We start from the raw sequence: 17,044 nt of genomic DNA on the forward strand, positions 1-17,044 counted from the left end.
CATAATATATGGAAATCACATTCCAGTGAAAAGTTCTGAAGGTAGTAGAGGTGAACTACTAGTAAATACAAAAACAGAAACACATACAAACACATTAAATACATCAAGAATGGCGTTAGAAATCTATTTGTGTGTCAGGGTGGGAAACAAAGTGTTATCTGGAATTGTGAAATAAATGAAACTGGTGGGTAGGTTGATTTAGTATTATCCATCTGCTTACAAAAATAGACTCTACCAATATCAACAACTGTGAATTTGGAATAGATGCTATTGAACTGCTCATACTGGCAGTAATTGGATAAAAGGTGCCATTGTTTCTGGTGCCATTGTTTCTAGTAGTCATTGTTATGAGAGAAAGGCTTTGTCATAAACAGAGAGGTATTAAAAAAACAACTCATCTGACTGCTTACATAAAGTGGGCATAATTTTAGTTTATCGGAAAGGAATATTTATATACAATTCAAATGAAGAAAGTTTAGGAACCACACCTGTTTTTCTTCATTATGTGTCCTGTTAAATATCCATGAATTTCAGTTCATTTTGTTGCTACTGCTTTAGTGGTATATAGTTTTTCTGTTTATAAGCATAATGTTAACAATGCAATATGCAAACATCACCCTGATACCAAAAGGGACTACAAAAAAAAGGAAAACTACAGACCAATATCTCTGATGAACACAGATACATAAATATTGAATAAAATCCTACCAACCGGATACAGCAGTATATCAAAAGGATTATCCATCAGGACCAAGTGGAATTTATTCCAGGAATGAAAGGTTGGTTCAATATATGTAAGTCAATCAATGTCATTCACCACATCAATAAAAGCAAAAGCCAAAACCACATGGTTATTTCAATAGATGCAGAGAAAGCCTTTGACAAAATCCAATATCCATTCATGCTCAAAACACTAGAAAATGGGAATAGATGGAAAGTTCCTCAAGATATTGGAATCCATATACAGCAAACCTACAGCCAACATCATACTCAATGGACAGAAGCTGAAAGCATTCCCCCTTAGATCAGGGACTAGACAGGGATGTCCAGTCTCACTATTACTCTCCAATATAGTATTGGGAGTTCTCACCACAGCAAGAGAAGTGAGTCAAAGGAATACAGATTGGAAAGGAAGAAGTCAAAATTTCACTCTTTTCAGTTATGTTAGTATACATAGAAAAACCTAAAGAATCTAGGAGAAAGGTACTAGAAATCATTAGGCAATATAGCAAGGTATCAGGCTACAAAATCAATGTACAAAAATCAGTTTGCAAAGAAATTGCAAGGAAGACTAAGACAGAAACAAACCAATGGGACTAAATCAAATGGAAAAACTTCTGCACAGTAAAAGATGACATCACCCAAACAAAGAGAACCCCTCATAGAATCGGAGAAGATCTTCACATACCAAACATCAGGCAAGAGACTAATAACCAAAAGACATAAAGAGGTCACCAAATTTAGCAACAAAAAACCAAATGATTCCATCCAAAAATGGGCAGAGGATCTCAACAGAGTATTCACTACAGAAGAGGTCCAAAATGCTGACAAACATGAAAAATTGCTCCACGTCACTGATTATCAGAGAAATGAAAATAAAGTCGACACTTAGATACAACCTCACCCCTGTGATAATGGCATACATCAAAAAGGACAGCAGCAATAAGTGCCGGAGAGGTTGTGGGGACAAAATAACCCTCCTACACTGCTGGTGGAAAAGTAAAGTGGTCCATCCCCTGTGGAGAGCAGTCTGGAGAATTCTCACAAGGCTAGACATGGACCTTCCATATGACCTAGTAATTTCTCTCCTAGGGATATACCCTAAGAACTCCGTAACACTAAACCAGAAATGATATATGTACACCTATGTTCATAGCAGCACAATTTATAATAGCTAAAACCTGAAAGCAACCCAGGTACCCAACAACAGACGAGTGGCTGAGAAAGCTGTGGTATTTTTACACAATAGAATACTATGCAGCTATTAAGAACAATGAATCCACCTTCTCTGACATATGTTGGATGGAGCTACAAGGAATTATGTTAACTGAGCTAAGTCAGAAAGACAGACAAGTATGGGATGATCCCACTGATAAACAGAAGTTGAGAAAGAAAAACAGAAAGAGAAGCTCAAAGCAGAATCTGAATTTAGAGTATGGCACCAAATTAAGAATATCTTTGCGGAGGGTAAGGCTGGATATTCATCTTCATGGGGGGAGAGAGAGGGGGGCACAGACATTTGGTGGTGGGAACACTTCTACTAACTTATTGTCTCACTAACCACTATTCAATTTATATGAGAGGGGAAAAATGGATCTAATGTCTCAAACTTTTTGATGCACAGACCATAGCTCTGAGTATATATTCCTTTAATCTAAGAACTAAAGACTTCAAATTGGCAATCAGACTTAATTTTTTAAAAAGTTTTTATTACTTTTTATTCATTTCCCTTTTGTTGCCCTTGTTGTTTTATTGTTCCTGTAGTTATTGTTATTGTTGTTGTTGATGTCGTCATTGTTGGATAGGACAGAGAGAAATGGAGAGAGGAGGGGAAGACAGAGAGGGGGAGAGAAAGAGAGATACCTGCAGACCTGCTTCACCTGCCTGTGTATCAACTCTCCTGAAGATGGGGAGCCGGGGCTAAAACCAGGCTCCTTACACTGGTCCTTGCACTTTGCCCACATGTGCTTAACCCGCTGCACTACCTACAGCCCAACCACCAATCAGATTGAATTTTAACAGTGAGTGTACCTTTATAAAATACACATATATGTAAATAGCATAAAAGTATGTAGCTATTGTGAGGTCTTGTATACTACAGAAAATCCAAACAGTGAGACTTGCAAAATGAATCCAATTGCCAAATAATTTGATATAGCTATAACTAACCATTGCCTTCTTAAACACCAAGACAACAGGAACTTTCCCCTTTCTCTATAGAGCCCATATTTTTCCCAGTTATGAAACCTCTAGAGTGGGGCTCACTTTCCTGCATGCTTCTCCCAAAACATACCAACTGATACTGCACTTGCTGGTCCCAACCCAATAAATGCAACCAGTAAAACATTGGCATGTTTCACTTTGGACTGTGTCCATATATGTTAGGCATGGGATGTCAAATATTCAGCTTCATAACTCTAGTAATACTCTTTCTTGCTCACAGGACCTTAATTCCGGTTAAGGTGGTGCATTTCTTAACAAACTTCAATACCTAGATATAGACCAGGGCCCATGAGATAGGCCATATGTGCATGTTTCCATAAGTTAGAGGAAAGCATATACGTTAAAGCAAAAGCGCACGATAGTTTGCAATGAGTCAATGAATGTAGCAAGCAAGTAGAAAAACCTAAAAGACACCATCAATTACTTAATGAAATAGTTTCTATTTAGACCTAGATATCCTCCTCACCTACCTCCTATTCCACATCCCTCAATCACTCCAAAGCTAACCTTGTCATACAAACTGAGTACTACAAAAGCTGAGTAAGGGCAAGAGACTGGCCTACTTTAATGACTCTTTACTCACTATCAGGCCATCCCATTACCTGTTGCCCTGGTCAGGAATACACAGACATGGTGGGCCTAGACCTCTAGTGGATCCATCTCACCACTGTCACTGGTCATCTCCATCAGGAACAACATAATGGACCCCTTTGTGGACCCATAGGATCTTGCCCTCAATATGGATAAACAAGGGCAGGGAATGTTCCATTCTCTGAAGCGAGGTTAGATAACATACTCTATCTGTCATCCAAGGATGATGGTTCATGAAATTAGTGCAGCTGGGCTAATTCTGGAATGTTCCTAGCCGTGACCACAGAATGCCAGATCAGACCTACAGGAATGCAGAGGTTACATAGGCTTCTCTGCTATCTATGGGCCTCAGATCAAATCTATGGGGTTTACAGTTAACAATATAAATTGTTAATATTTACTTATTTATTCCCTTTTGTTGCCTTTATTTTATTGTTATAATTATTATTGTTGTTGTTGATGTCCTCATTGTTGTTGGATAGGACAGAGAGAAATGGAGAAAGGAGGGGAAGACAAAGAGCGGGAAAGAAAGACAGATACCTACAGACCTGCTTCTCTTGCAGGTGGGGAGCTGGGGGATCAAACTGAGATCCTTATGTCGGGCCTTGTGCCACTTGCACTTAACCTGCTGCGCTACTGCCCGACTCCCACAGTTAACAATATTTATATACTTTTCCCATATTTGGGAGCTACTGTCTTCCCTGATCCAGCATTCTAGTCCTTTTTTCCAACTCTGACACCATCTCCCCTAACATAACTTAGGTCACCTACATGTTAGATGTCAAGCTCAGATAAAAACCACTAAGGTAATGGGCCCCTTGGAATATACCTAAAACAGACCTACTAGCTTTTTTCCAAAATGGAGACCCCAAATATTCATCTTCAATATTCTTGTCTCTAGGTTCATGATTGGTTAACAATTTATTCTGACTTATATGTTAACTCTTTTTTCAGCCACCAGGTTCTAAATGTTATCATAATGCCAACCTGACTTCCCTAGGTATATGACCTCACCAAGGTGTCCTGGAGCCCCACCTGTCCAGATCCCTACCCCACTAGGGAAAGAGAGAGACAGGCTGGGAGTATGGATCGACCTGCCAACATCTATGTTCAGTGGGGTAGAAATTACAGAAGCCAGACCTTCTACCTACCATAATGATCCTGGGTCTCTATTCCCAGATAGACAAAGAATAGGAAAGCTTTCAAGGGAAGGGATTGTATACAGAGGTCTGTTGGTGGGAATTATATGGAATTGTAGTCCTCTTATCCTATGGTCTTGTCAATACTTCTATTTTATAAATAAATTAATTTAAAAAATCCATGAAGACGTAAATCAACTGACCTTTGTTCTTTCCAGATCCTCTTGCCCATTTCTCTTGTTGTCTGGCTTTTTCTCTCAACCCCCCACTCTCTTCTAGAAGCAGTAATTCATTCACGGCCTTTTTAGGTAATAACAAAGGATGTAAAAATCTGTTTTGAGTCAATAATATTATATTCATTATATTAGCTGTCATTATAGTAGCTAATGTATTGATTCCGAGGCCCCTCAAACAAGTCAAGAAAGGATTTTCAAAAGTGCGCAAGTAATTGGCATAGAGAGAAGCTACTAAGCTTTGGCAATAATCCATTCAGGGCAGCAAACACTGAATATTGAATGTGTGGATGTTTAAAATTGTGGACTATTTTTTAAAGGTAATAAGGTAAAATTTCTATAAAATACTCCAAGAAATGAAGATTTTATTCCTATAATGTCACTAGTTCTAAGAAAGAACACACACTTCCTTCTAAATTCCATCCAATGGTTTTATTTCCCATCTGGAGCAATGTAAAATAAATTCTCATAATCTTCTACTTGACATCAATTTGCTTTCCAGATTCCTTAATTTCTAATCTATCTTTTTTTTTCCTTTTCTTTTAAAGGACCAGGTTTACAATTGCAGAAGGATTGTTCCATATAGAGACAGGGAGAAAGAAGGAGGTGAAAAGACACCACAGTACCAAAGCTATCACATTTCTGTGGGGACCAGGGCTGAAAGCTGAATGGCATGCATGGAACATCAGGTATTCTTTCAGTGTGTTATCCTAACAGTCTATTATTTTTTTTCTTTTGAAAGATACCGTGATCATGAAAGAAGGTATACAACATATACATCTTTTCGAATCAATTGCCTATTTATCAACTGCTTATGCATCCATTTCTATGAAAACATAGGTTTTAGTTCTTTCAAGTTTATCACCACCCATCAGTCTCGCACTAGTCATGTATACACATACATGCACATGTTTATAAAAATGATGCTGAAGCCTTCCTTGTCCATCGGTGATTTTATCACTTCAGCCAACATATTTTTCTTTACTGAGAGAGAGAGAGAGAGAACCAAAAAAGGAAAAGATCAGGGCAGAAAGAAAAGTTTCTCAGGGCCGGGTGGTGGCACACCTGGTTGAGCATACATGCTGCAGTGCTCAAGAACCCAGTCTCGAGCCCCTGTCTTCACTTGGGGTAGGGGGGGCTTCATGAGTGGTGAAGCAGAGCTGCAGGTGTCTCTCTCCCCTTCTGTCACTCCCTTCCCTTTCCATTTCTGTCTATCTATACATAAAGATTTAAAAAAAATATATACATAAAGATTTAAAAAAAATAAAAAATATTTTTTTTTTTTTTTTTTACATTTTCTATTTATTTATTTCCTTTTGTTGCCCTTGTTTCCTTGTAGTTATTATTGTTGTAGTTATTGATATCGCCGTTGTTGGATAGGACAGAGAGAAATGGAGAGAGGAGGGGAAGACAGAGAGGGGGAGAGAAAGACAGACACCTGCAGACCCGCTTCACCGCCTGTGAAACGACTCCCCTGCAGGTGGGGAGCCGGGGGGCTCGAACCGGGATCCTTGCACCGGTCCTTGCGCTTAGCCACGTGCGCTTAAGCCACTGCAATTAAAAAAAAAAAATAAAAAATAAAGAACGAAAAGAAAATTTTCTTCAGATAACATAGAACTTCCCATGTGGTACCAGAACTACAATCTGGGCCATGTACATGACAAGGCAGGTTCCTACCCAGTAAGTATATCACTAGGTTCAGCCTCCTCTCTCTCTCTCTCTCTCTTTTGCCTCCAGGGTTATTGCTGGGGCTCAGTGACTGCACAATGAATCCACTGCTCCTGGAGGGTATTTCTTCCCTTTTGTTGCCCTTGTTGTTTATTGTTGTTGCTATTGTTGTCATTGCTGCTGGACAGGACAGACAGAAATGGAGAGAGGAGGGGAAGACAGAGGGGGGATAGAAAGATAGACACCTGCAGACCTGCTTCAACGCTTGTGAAGCGACCCCCCTGCAGGTGGGGAGCCAGGAGCTCGAACCAGGATTCTTAAACTGATCCTTGAGCCATGTGCGCTTAACCTATTGCACTACCACGGCCCTGCAGCCTTTTCTCTATTCTCTCTCTCTCTCTTTTTTAAGAACATGAATACTTATTATGTGTGTGACTATGTATCAATATGTACACCTTGGCCAATTTTCAGTATGTATTTACATAGACATGTACTAACCTTAAATATTTTATTCAAGCATATATTTCTAAAAATTGTAAAATTTGTTGTTAATTTTTGTAATTATTTTTTTTTGTATTATCTTTATTTACTGGATAGAGACAGCCAGAAATCAAGAGGGATGGGGGAGATAGAGGGAGAGACAGAGAAACACCTGCAGCCCTTCTTCAACCACTTGTGAAGCTTTCCCCCTGCAGGTGGGAACTGGGGGCTTGAACCTGGGTTCTTGCACACTATAATGTGAGCACTTAACCAGGTGCACCACCACCCAGATCCCTGTAATCAATTTCCATGACATTATAGCAATTCATTTTATACTGCTATCATAATTCACATGTACATTTATCATTTACTCTGAGTCTATGCCCAAAGAGAAAAATTTAATTTATATGAGGCAAAGCATATTTCTGGTGAAAAGTAGGTAATGGCTTCTTGAAATTCATTTTTAAGTATAAATATATTCTATTAAATACATATATACTTATATTTTCCTATGATTATTCAACAATTTAAGACAATGTAAAATAAATTTATTTTCCAAATCCCTTATGGATTATTATAAATAGAGGTCCACTACAAATATAAATTTATGATACTTTTTAGGAGTAGGATATTTTATTATAGTTGCAATGCACTTATTAAATATAATTAAGACAATTTAATATTTGAAATTCTTCTATTGTAATTTTTCTATTTCTAGTAACAGAACAGGCGAGAGAGTAAAATGTTTGGGACCACAGAACTTGCATGCATGGAGTTCCAGGTTAATCCCTGGCATTACATTTGTTAGAGCTGAGTGGTTTCCTGGCCATATAAATGCTTAAAAAAGATGCTGAATTTAAAAAACTTCAGACTACAGTTCTCAGGATTACAAAGTTTACGGTATATCCTCTCAGGTCAAATTCAAAGAAGTTAATTTTTTTTAGGCCTCTAGAAGAATACTACATCAATTAACAGTGTCCTGATTAAGGCTGCTATGAGAGGGTAAGCTAATTAACTTATAGCAGCTGCTTTTTCTTTACCATAAGCAAAGATACATCAGTTAGGCCTGCATGGTATAAATGTGAAATTAAAAGGTGATAATGCAAAAAAAAAAAAAAAAAAAGGATAATGCTTCTCACACTCCTTCAACTATTTTTCTTTTTGATTTTTAGTTTTCTTATTTTATAGGATCAATAGCTAGAGGGTAAGGGGAAAAAAAGAGTACACACTCAAAAGGACTAAAAGAACAAAAACAGGGATTCACTTTCTAGGTGGCACTGTAATACCCTGGATGCAAACATGCTCCTTTATTATTTTTATTTAAGCAATAAGTATAAAGTTGAAGAATTATCCATATATAACCCAGAACATTCAGAACTTTAAAAAAGTTCTTTCTTGAGTATGAACCACTTTTTATATAAAAGTCTTATCAAATCTTAAACTTTCTTCTCAGTGCTTGCTTACTATTTTGGAAAACTGTTGTGAGGAATTCACTGGTTAAAGTCAAATTTTTCAGACAGAATAGAACAGAGACTAAGAGTCAAGTGGAGAAGGAAACCTATCACAGCATTAAAACTTCCTCAAGTGCATTGGGGAGGGCAGAATCCAAAGACAACATAGTCGTATATGTTAAAGTTTCAGCATACTCAAAGTCATCTATAGTAAATTATTCCCATTTTTGCAACATCACCATTTGTTTTTCCTTCCACCATTTGTCATTTAACATTTGCCTCTAGCTCATACATTTGCCTCTAGCATATCATAAAATCGTGAAGACTGCTCCCATTCCCTCTTTTGAGTGTTATGGAAACTTTTTTATTTATTTCTTTAGTAGATCTTGAACTCTATAAGATGGGTCTTTGTGTGTTTGATTTTTTTTCATGTATTTATAAAATGATGTGAAGTTATCATGAGTCCAAGGAAGAAATAGTGTTCCTCCAGTGTAATTTGCATAAGGGTCATCTTTAAAAATGAATAAAATCAATGCAAAGATGACATATTTAAGGCAACATGAGCAAATGATAGGCTACTTATTCTAGTGTCAAATAACTTGTCTCCTGGGGCTTGAATACTACCATTGGGGACAGATAAATCAAATATAGTTTTCTAAAGTAAATAAAAAGATTAAAAATGCAGTATCTGCAGAGAATAGATGAGCAGGGAGGCAGTCATGCAGAAAAACAAGCAGACATATTTAGATGTTGTTATCTAGCTTGACTTATAATTTGGTAAAGATATTTAAAATGTCATTGAATTAAGCTAGCTTATTTGTTAAAAATTTGCTGATCATTTTTAATGGGGATATATTTGGACTTTACACTTCATTTGACTGATATATTCTAGAAGTCTATCTTTTTACCAAAACATGACAATACCTTTTTTTTAAAATTTTTTATTTAAGAAAGGATTAATAAACAAAAACATAAGGTAGGAGGGGTACAACTCCACACAATTCCCACCACACAATTCCCAATCTCCATAACCCACTCCCTCCCATGATAGCTTTCCCATTCTCTAGTCCTCTGGGAGCATGGACCCAGGGTCGTTGAGGGCTGCAGAAGGTAGAAGGTCTGGCTTCTGTAATTGCTTCCCCGCTGAACATGGACATTGACTGGTCGGTCCATACTCCCAGTCTGCCTCTCTCTTTCCCTAGTAGGGGTGTCTCTGGGGAAGCTGAGCTCCAGGACACATTGGTGGGGTCTTCAATCCAGGGAAGCCTGGCCAGCATCCTGTGGGCATCGGAACCTGGTGATTGAAAAGAGAGTTAACATACGAAGCCAAACAATTCGTTGAGCAATCAACGAATTGGATCCCAAGCTTGGAATAGTGGAGAGGAAGTGTTAGGAAGGTACTCACTGCAAACTATAGTGTACTTCTGCTTTCAGGTATATATTTTGCAGTAGTTTATGGGTACGTGTGCGCATACGCTCTCTCTCAAAGAAACTGGTGTATATCTAGGTTATGGGACTTTGTTAGAAAGTGAACTACCTGAGATGAAATTAGAGTGTACTATAAAAGGAAAGGTCTCACCCGAGTAATGAAGCTGAAAGGTTGTCATTCCACACGTGAAGTCTCTGGACACAGTCTGAGGTGAAGCATGTTGAGGTGGCAATCGTTGCGTTGGTTAGGTTGTGATCGGCAGATGAAATATTATTTGGTTTGGATTGGGAGATGCATACAGGAAAGTGGGCCCTATCCAAGGGTTCCAGGACTGGGGGAAGTAGGGGCTCTATAGTGGAGATGTGAGGTTCCTGCTGTCTTAGGGTTCAAAAAGACAATCGATAGTTAATGTTATCATCACATTATTTGTTAATTGGGTTAACTTTGAAAAATCCTTTTATTATGGTTTGCTGTACAGTATCCAGTATCTTGTATATATCTGTGCTATTGGATGCTTCTAATCTACTTGCTATAGGCTTTTGAGAGAGTCCACATATCAAATACACAGCCTATATATTAAAAAGGTTCAGTTTGTCTTTTGAGAAACTTTGAGACATACAATTGATTTTCCCCATCACATATTAATTAACTACTGATTTATATGTCTACATTTTGCTAGGAGTGTACATAAACACCATTCCCACCACCAAAGGACTGTGACCCATCCCTCCCGCCCACTCCCACCCCCCACTGGCCCAGGAAGCTGCAGGTCTACCCCTCACCACTGGGTTTTTACTTTGGTGTCCTACTTACAATTTGATAAGGTCCTGCTTTTAGTTTCCCTTTCAGATCTTCTTAGTCAACTTCTGTTGATGAGTGGGATCATCCCATACTTATCTTTATCTTTCTGACTTAGTTCCCTTAACATAATTCCTTCTAGCTCTGTCCAAGATGGGTCAGAGAAGGTGGGTTCACTGTTCTTGATAGCTGCATAGTATTCCATTGTGTATATATACCACAGCTTTCTCAGCCACTCATCTGTTGTTGGGCACCTGGGTTGCTTCCAGGTTTTAGCTATTATGAATTGTGCTGCTATGAACATAGGAGTACACACCTCTTTTTGGTTTGGTGTTATGGAGTCCTTGGGGTATAACCCCAGGAGAGGAATTACTGGATCATATGGAAGGTTCATGCCTAGCATTCTGAGAGTTTTCCATACTGCTCACCACAGAGGTAGTACCAATTTACATTCCCACAGCAATGCAAAAGGGTTCCTCTGTCCCCATAACCTCTCCAGCATTTGTTTCTGCTGTCCTTTTTGATGTATGCCATTCTTACAGGAGTGAGGTGGAATCTTAGTGTTGTCTTAATTTGCATTTCTCTGACAATCAGTGACCTAGAGCAGTTTTTCATATGTTTGTTAGCCTTTTGGATCTCAACTGTAGTGAATGTTTTGTTCATTTCCTCTGCCCATTTTTGGATGGGGTCATTTGCTTTTTTGGTGCTAAGTTTGCTGAGCTCTGTATATATTTTGGTGATTAGTTTCTTGTCTGATGTCTGGCATGTGAAGATCTTCTCCCATTCTGTGAGGGGTCTCTCTGTTTGTTTAATAATTTCTTTGGATGTGCAGAAGCTTTTCAATTTGATGTATTCTCATTGGTTTGTTTCTGCTTTAGTCTTCCTTGCAATTGGGTTTGATTCATCAAAGATGTCCTTGAGGTGTAGGTGGGAAAGTGTTTTACCAATGTTTTCCTCTAAGTATTTGATTGTTTCTGGTCTGACATCTAGGTCTTTGATCCATTTGGAGTTTATTTTTGTTTCTGGTGAGATAAAGTGGTTCAATTTCATTCTTCTGCATGTTTCAACCCAGTTTTCCAGCACCATTTATTGAAGAGTGCCTCCTTTTCCCATTTAATCCTTTGGGCACCCTTATCAAAGATTAGATGCCATAGGTGTTAGGATTTACTTCTGGGCTTTCAATTCTGTTCCACTGGTCTGTGTGCTTATTTTTGTTCCAGTACCATGCTGTTTTGATGATGATGGCTTTATAATATAGTTTAAGGTCTGGGAATGTGATGCCTTCATTTCTGTTTCTTTTCCTCAAGATGGTTTTGGCAATTCTAGGTGTTTTCTGGTTCCAGATAAATGATTGTAATGTTTGTTCTATTCTCTTAAAGCATCATGGTGGAACTTTGATGGGTATTGCATTAAATTTGTATATGGCTCTGGGGAGAATATTCATTTTGATGATATTTAATCTTCCAATCCATGAGCATGGCATATCTTTCCATTTCTTGGTATAAGTTTCTATTTCCTTGTGTAGCGACTCATAGTTTTCAGCATACAAGTCTTTCACTTCTTTGGACAACTTTATTCCTAGGTATTTGACTGATTTTGCTGAAACAGTAAATGGGAGTGATTTCTGGATGTCTTCTTCTTCAGATTTAGTGTGTGCATAAAGAAATGCCACTGATTTTTGTACATTGAGTTTGTAGCCTGATACCTTGCTATATTGCCCAATAACTTCCAGTAATTTTCTGCTGGATTATTTAGGTCTTTCTATGTATACTATCATATCATCTGCAAATAGTGAGAGCTTGACTTCTTCTCTTCCAATCTGTATCTCTTTGATTTCTTTCTCTTGCCTGATTGCTATGGCAAGAACTTCCAATACTATGTTGAAGAGTAACGGAGACAATGGACAGCCCTGTCTAGTCCCCGATCTAAGGCGGAATGCTTGCAGCTTCTGTCCATTGAGTATGATGTTGGCTGTAGGTTTGCTATATATAGACTCCACTATCTTGAGGAATTTCCCATCTATTCCCATTTTCTGTAGAGTTTTGAACATGAATGGGTGTTGGATTTTGTCAAAGGCTTTCTCTGCATCTATTGAGATAATCATGTGGTTTTTGGCTTTGCTTTTATTGATGTGGTGAATGACATTGATTGACTTACAGATGTTGAACCAGCCTTGCATTCCTGGGATGAATCCCACTTGGTCATGATGAACAATCTTTTTGATGTGTTGCTGTATCCGGTTGGCCAAGATCTTGTTTACTATTTTGGCATCTATGTTCATCAGAGATATTGGTCTGTAGTTTTCCTTTTTTGTTCTGTCCCTATCAGCTTTTGGTATCAGGGTGATGTTGGCTTTATAAAAGGTGGAAGGGAGTATTCCTGTTTCTTCAATCTTATGGAATAGTTTAAGAAGTATGGGTATTAACTGTTTCCTGAAAGTTTTGTAGAATTCGTTTGTGAAGCCATCTGGTCCAGGACTTTTATTGTTGTGGAGATTCTTAAAAACGGTTTCAATTTCTTTGTCTGTGATTGTTGCATTTCATTTTGTAGTTCTTCTTGGTTCAATTTTGGGAGTGCATAGGTTTCTAGGAATTGTTCCATTTCTTCCAGATTCTCTAGCTTGGTGGCATATAGTTCTTTATTGAAGTTTCGCAGGATTCTCTGGATTTCTGTGATGCCAGTTGTGATATATCCTGCATCGTTTACAATTCTATTAATTTGAGTCTTCTCTCTTTTTTGTTTGGTGAGTCTGGCTAGGGGTTTGTCAATTTTGTTTAATCTTTCAAAGAACCAACATTTGGCTTCATTGATGTTTTGTATGGTTCTTTTATTTTTGATGTTGTTTATTTATGCACTAACTTTAGTGATTTCTGTCCTTCTGGTTGCTTTAGGGTTCCTTTGTTCCTCTTCCTCTAAGTCCTTGAGGTGTGCAGTAAGGTCATTCATTTGAGCTTCTTCTTGGTGTTTAATATGTGATTGTATGGCTATAAGTTTTCCTCTCAGTACTGCTTTAGCTGTGTCCCAAATATTTTGATAGGTTGTGTCTTTATTTTCATTAGTTTCCAGGAACATTTGAATTTCCTGTTTGAGTGAGTCTCTGACCCCGTGATTCTTAAGGATCATGTTGTTTAGTTTCCAAATTCTGTGTCTTTTAATAATTTTCCATTTGTTGTTAAATGTTAGTTTTACTCCACTGTGTTCTGAGAAATACTTGGGATGATTTCAATGCTCTTGAATTTATTGATGCTGTCTTTGTGGCCTAACATGTGGTCTATCCTTGAGTATGTGTTATGTGGATTTGAAAAGAAGGTGTATTCCAGTTTTTTTGCGTGGAGGAGTCTGAAAATGTCCAAGAGGTCTAGTCTGTCAATCTCTTCATTCAATTCTCTTGTATCTTTATTGGTTCTCTGTTTTTTTTGATCTGTCTAAGTGTGAGAGTGGGGTACTGAAAGCAGCATATGGTTGGGTTATGTTTTCTGATCCATCCCCCCACCCTGTGCCTTTTGATGGGTGAGTTTAAGCCACTGACATTTATTGATATTATGGATTTAATGTATTGTAGTGCCATTGTTCTAAAAAATGATTTGTTTACTCTGATATATTACAAGTATTATAGTGATGTTCTTGTTTATAAGAGGTCTTTTAGAACCTCTTTCAGGGCCGGCTTGGTGATGGTTGCCTCCTTTAACTGTTGTTTATCTAAGAATGTTTTGATCCCTCCATCTAGTTTGAATTAAATTCTAGCAGGATATATTATCCTTGGTTGAAACCCTTTTTCATTCAGGGCTCGATAGATATCTTGCCACTCCCTTCAGGCTTTTAGAGTTTGATTGGAGAAGTCTGCAGACAATCTTATGGTTTTTCCCTTGTATGTGACTTTTTGTTTCTCTCTTGCAGCCTTTAGGATCCTTTCTTTATCCTTACTTCTTCTCATTGTGACTATGATGTGTCTTGGTGTCTTCAGGTCTGGGTTGATTCTGTTTGGTACTCTCTGGGCCTCTTGCACCTTGATATCCTTTCTGTTATTCAGGTCTGGGTAGTTTTCTTGTATTATTTCCTCTAGAATGTTTGCTTCCCCTTCCTCTTTTTCTTCCTCTGGCAGTCCAATTATACGAAGGTTACTTCTTTTGAGATCATCCCATATGTCTCTGTTGTTGTTTTCAGTGTCTCTCAATCTCTTTTTAAGCTCTTTTACCTCTTTATTTGTTTTCTCTAACTCATCCTCTCTCTGACTAATTCTGTTTTCTGCTTCTATTAGCCTGCTTTCTCTTGCCTCACCATCTTTCTTCAGTACAGCTGTTTTAGCTTTCAGTTCTCTAATTGCCTCAAGATAATCAGTATTTTCCTTGGGGGTCTCAACTGTTGTTTCCCTAATACTGCCATTCCTTTCCTCCAATGATGTTTTCATTTCTGTGATTAATAAGTTTATTATTGCTGCATACTTTTCTTATCTATGGTTACTTCTGGCTGATTTGTAGTTTCTTCTGGGCTCTTGTCTTCATTCATTGGAGTAGCAGTTTTATTTTTTTATCTATTTTTTTGATTTATGTGTTTCTTTTTTTTTATGCTCTGTTGTTCCTCAGTTGTGTCTTGAGTACAAGTAACACTGTACTAAATACCTTTATGACAATTGCACTCACCAACCTCAGGAATTACAGTAGCAACTGAAGCAAGTATTGAAGTAGTTTAATCGTTACCAGTTAGCCAGACAATTTCTCCAATCCGTGAAAAAATAGTAACCAAATCCCAATGAAGAAAGAGAAAAGAAAGAGAGGATAGCAAGAATAGACAGTTATGCAAATCTACTATGCACTGTGTATTCTAGGGGTAACAAGGGGAAAGGGAACTAGAGCAGAGATACACACATAGAGAGTCCACTCTGAGTCAGATTTCTTCCCCAAAATAATTCAAAAATTCAGAAAGGCAAAGAAGAAGGAAGAAGTGTATGACAAGATTAAAAAAAAAGAGAGAGAGGGAGACAAGAGAGAGAAAAAGGAGAAGATAAGAAAAAGAGTTGTAATTAAAGAGCAGTGCAAGGAAATTTCCAAATGTGTATCAGTGAATTCAAAAAAGCACCCTGTTTGGTGGTGTGGGGTATCCTGCTAGGAGCTGGTCCCCAGGGACTGTTTATGCTGGGGGAAGGAGGTATGCTTGAAAATTAAAAGGAAGAAAAAAGAATTTTTTTCCCCTACTCTAATTCTTAACCTACATTAAGTTATTGGCTGGCCTGCTAAAGGCAGAAAATCCTACTTTCCAGGGGATGTGTTTGGAGCTCAGTGGCTAGCAGCTTCTTTGTCCGCCATCTTCCAGGAAACTCCCCTCTCCAGACTTTTTTAAAGGATTTCTCGAAAATGAAAACTAGCTCCAAGTCCTTTGATCCAATGAGAGCTATACTTAAGAAGTCTTTGGATCCGCCCTCAGGGTCGTGGTGGTCCCTGGAGACTCCCAAGAGAAAGCCCCCGAGCTATAGTGCTCCCTCTGGATCCTCTGCCGGCCGCCCAGCAGCGCTCTGCAACCGGTGGAGGAGCCGCCTTCCCGGGCGGAGGACAATGCCCAGCGCACCTGCCTTGCCTGCCGCCACCTGGGAAGTCTGGAGCAGCCCGCCCGCTAGTCCGTGCCACCTTTACTCTATTTCTTAACCCAAATTAAATTATAGTCACCTCTTTGGTGTCACCACTAGGACCCCTTATTGACTGGCCTGCTAAAAGCAGAAAATCCTACCGTTTCCAGAAGATGTGATCAGAGCACACGCTCCTAGCAGCTTCTCAGTCCACCATCTTCCTCACTATCCCGACAATAGCTATTTTTGATCAGATGACATACACCCTTCAATTTTTCTTTTCTTTTCTAATATTAATATGGGTATTTTATAATTATTATGGGGCAACACATTCCAACTAGATATTCAATGACTTCAGACTTCACGTATATTTAATACCTATATCAACATCTGTTGGACTCTGTAACCAATAAAGTCATATGCAGATGCATCAAACATAAAGGGTTCCCATGCATAACTGGTAAGCCCAAAAATGAATGGAGAGAAGCAGTAACTTACATTGAGACAGTGACAGTCAAGATTCTGAGTTAGATAAACAGCCACTTATCTCGTCCTGTATCAAAAAGATATGACTCTTCATACTTTACTGCTTGACCTGCTTCTTGCTTAATCAACTCCTTTGTAACTTGAAATTCTTGATGTGCTGTAAACCTCATTATAAAAAATGTTCTGGCCGTTAAGTTGGGGTGTGCTACATTGTTTGTGTACTTCCTTTAGGGGTATACATTTGATGGAGACACCTTTAGGGTCTC

This window comes from Erinaceus europaeus, chromosome 5, assembly GCF_950295315.1.
Source record: "Erinaceus europaeus chromosome 5, mEriEur2.1, whole genome shotgun sequence".
NCBI lineage: Eukaryota > Metazoa > Chordata > Mammalia > Eulipotyphla > Erinaceidae > Erinaceus > Erinaceus europaeus.